The 3,127-nt window shown below is 40.1% G+C and overlaps 1 pseudogene; it reads left to right on the forward strand.

Annotated features, from left to right (window-relative positions):
- Positions 1 to 1,868: 1,868 nt before the first annotated feature.
- Positions 1,869 to 2,708, forward strand: LOC148510609 (prohibitin 1 pseudogene; annotated as a pseudogene).
- Positions 2,709 to 3,127: the final 419 nt, after the last annotated feature.

A 3,127-nucleotide genomic window follows, 5' to 3' on the forward strand; every position in this document is an offset into this window, starting at 1 on the left:
TGAATACAACTGTACATTTACCCATATAAGATCGAGTCTAGCTGAAATCATTCTGCCATTTCAGATTATTATTAGGCAATAAGCGCAAAGTCTATTTTTCTTTGTTTTTCTGTCTATGGTTATGTGGGGCAACTCCAGCCCGTATAGGGACTTTGCAGCTGCCGTTAATGAATTGAGATTGAACTTTATAAATTATATTTTTGAAAAAACGATCTATATTAGCGCTGTAGTCAGTCTTCTTTTTAGTGTTGCTACTATCGAAATACCGATATAACAAAATAAATCAACCTCACTTGCTCTCTGGATTGTTCCAACAAGTCAACAAAAGTCCATCAAGGGAACTGCTGAAGATATTACATACCAGTTGTCACAATCCCATAATGTCACCTACTTGCCTTCAGGACAGTCCACGTTACTACAACTGCCACAAGTCTAGAAAGCATCATATTAACCATAATTATTACTTTATCACTCATTGTCCCAAGTAAGGACTTCATAATACAGGGAGCAGTGGACTTTATTCTGACAGTGGTAACTCTGTAGTAGTGGATTAATTACAGTCTAATTATATTAAGGAGGACTTACATTTTCATGTTGATGCAGAATGTGATAATAATGAAATGCATTTCCAGCCATTAGATTGTCCCTGTGAGAGGACATTTAACGTTTTAATGTAATTACAGTGCTGTACAAAACTGACTGCAAGCACTTTCATTATATGAGAAATTATGTTCTATATCTAGAACTATGCAAGTTACTTGCAGTAGTACTTTCTGCCTTGTGGTCACTTAGCTTTGATATGGAGTCGACTGTAATCGAAGGATAGCCAATCTGCCTCTTCATCATCTGTTAAATGTAATCCCCAAGACATTCCGCTAGCCATCTTTTCCATGTTGTTCTTGTTGTATAGGGTTCTCTTTTGCTGAAGCTGTCTTTTGGCTCTCAGACTTCCAGTATATGAGGCTTTTCATTAAAAAATACAATAATTGAAAAAAAAAAAAGCTGCTGAAACAGAGCTTGCATCAGGGAGTGCTGTCTTTCATGGTACTGGATGATGTTCTTTTCTTTTACCTTGTCCTATCACGACTTGAAAGTCCCCACATTCCGTTAAGGACCACAGGTCGAGGTCTATGGTTATATGGGGCAACTCCAGCCCTTATAGGGAATTTGCAGCTGCCGTTAATGAATTGAGATTAAACTTTATAAATGATATTTTTGAAAAAAACGATCTATATTAGCGCTGTAGCCAGTCTTATTTTTAGTGTTGCTAGTATCTAAATACCGATATGACAAACAAATCAACCTCACTTGCGCTCTGGATTGTTCCAACAAGTCAACAAAAGTCCATCAAGGGAATTGTCCCACGTCCTTTGGTATAGGTAATTCTCCGGTATAAAAAAGAAGAAATGGAACACAAAATATAGAGTAATAATGTCACTGTATGATGAAGCCACCTGGAGATGTGAATATGAGGAGAATATGGTGGTCTATGAAGATCTTCTCCCAGCTTAGTATGGTCCCAACTCCGGTAAGAATCTCCCAGATGTGAATGAGGATGTCTCATGTGGAGTTCCTTACATGTATGCTTACTTGTAAGAGCGATGTATGGACATATAAAGGTATCTTTATTTTCAGAAACCTCGACCTGTGGTCCTTAACGGAATGTGGGGACTTTCAAGTCGTGATAGGACAAGGTAAAAGAAAAGACAGTCATCCAGTACCATGAAAGACAGCACTCCCTGATGCAAGCTCTGTTTCAGCAGCTGATAGGTAAATAACATTCTAGATTAGAAGGACAGAGGTCGCACATGCGCGGTTGGAGCACTGGTCTTGTGGAAGGTCACCGTTGCACATTGAGAAGTTTCGAAGAGGGCTAGTGTTACACAATGGCAGCAAAGTTGTTGGAATCAATTGGAAAACTTGGTCTGGGATTGGCTGTGGTTGGAAGCGTTGTAAACTTTGCCTTATATAATGTAAATGCTGGACACAATGCTGTCATTTTTGATAGATTCCGACGGGTTCAAAATGAGGTAGGGGGAGAAGGTACGCATTTCCTCATCCCCTTGGTACAGAAACCAATCATTTTTGATTGCTGTTCATGTCCTCGCAGCGTTCCTGTTATCACAGGAAGCAAAGATCTGCAGAATGTTAATATCACTCTGCGCATTCTTTTCCGGCTTGTTGCCAATGAATTGCCATGGATCTTCACCAGCATCGGAGAGGACTATGAAGAGCGTGTCTTACCGTCTATTACTACCGAGATTCTTAAATCAGTGGTGGCACAGTTTGATGCAGAGGAGCTGATCACTCAGAGGGAGCTGGTTTCCAGGCAGGTCAGTGAGGACCTAACTGAGAGAGCAACCACATTCGGGCTTATCCTTGATGATGTGTCACTGACGCACTTGACATTTGGTAAGGAGTTCATAGAAGCCGTTGAAGCCAAGCAAGTAGCCCAGCAGGAAGCGGAGAGAGCCAGGTTTATTGTGGAGAAGGCTGAACAACAGAAAAAGGCTGCTGTCATATCTGCTGAAGGAGACTCTAAGGCAGCAGAATTGATTGCAGTATTCCTAGCAGCTGTTGGTGATGGTTTAATTGAACTGTGCAAACTGGAAGCTGCTGAAGATATTACATACCAGTTGTCACGATCCCGTAATGTCACCTACTTGCTTTCAGGACAATTCACGTTACTCCAATTGCCACAAGTCTAAAAAGCATCATATTAACCATAAGAATTAATTTGTCACTCATTGTTCCAAGTAAGGTCTTCATAACGTAGGGAGCAGTGGACTTTATTCTAACAGTGGTAACTCTGTAGTAAAGTGGACTAATTACAGTCTAATTATATTAAGGAGCTAAGTGACCTAGAATAGACTTACATTTTCATGTTGATGCAGAATGTCCTAATAATGAAATGCATTTCCAGCCATTAGATTGCCCCTGTGTGAGGACATTTCACGTTTTAATGTAATTACAGTGCTGTACAAAACTGACTGCAAGCACTTTCATTATATGAGAATTATGTTCTATATCTAGAACTATGCAAGTTACTTGCAGTAGTACTTTCTGCCTTGTGGTCACTTAGCTTTGATATGGAGTCGACTGTAATCGAAGGATAGCCAATCTGCCT

The sequence above is a fragment of the Taudactylus pleione genome, unplaced genomic scaffold (assembly GCF_031769625.1).
Source record: "Taudactylus pleione unplaced genomic scaffold, aTauple2 ptg000314l, whole genome shotgun sequence".
NCBI lineage: Eukaryota > Metazoa > Chordata > Amphibia > Anura > Myobatrachidae > Taudactylus > Taudactylus pleione.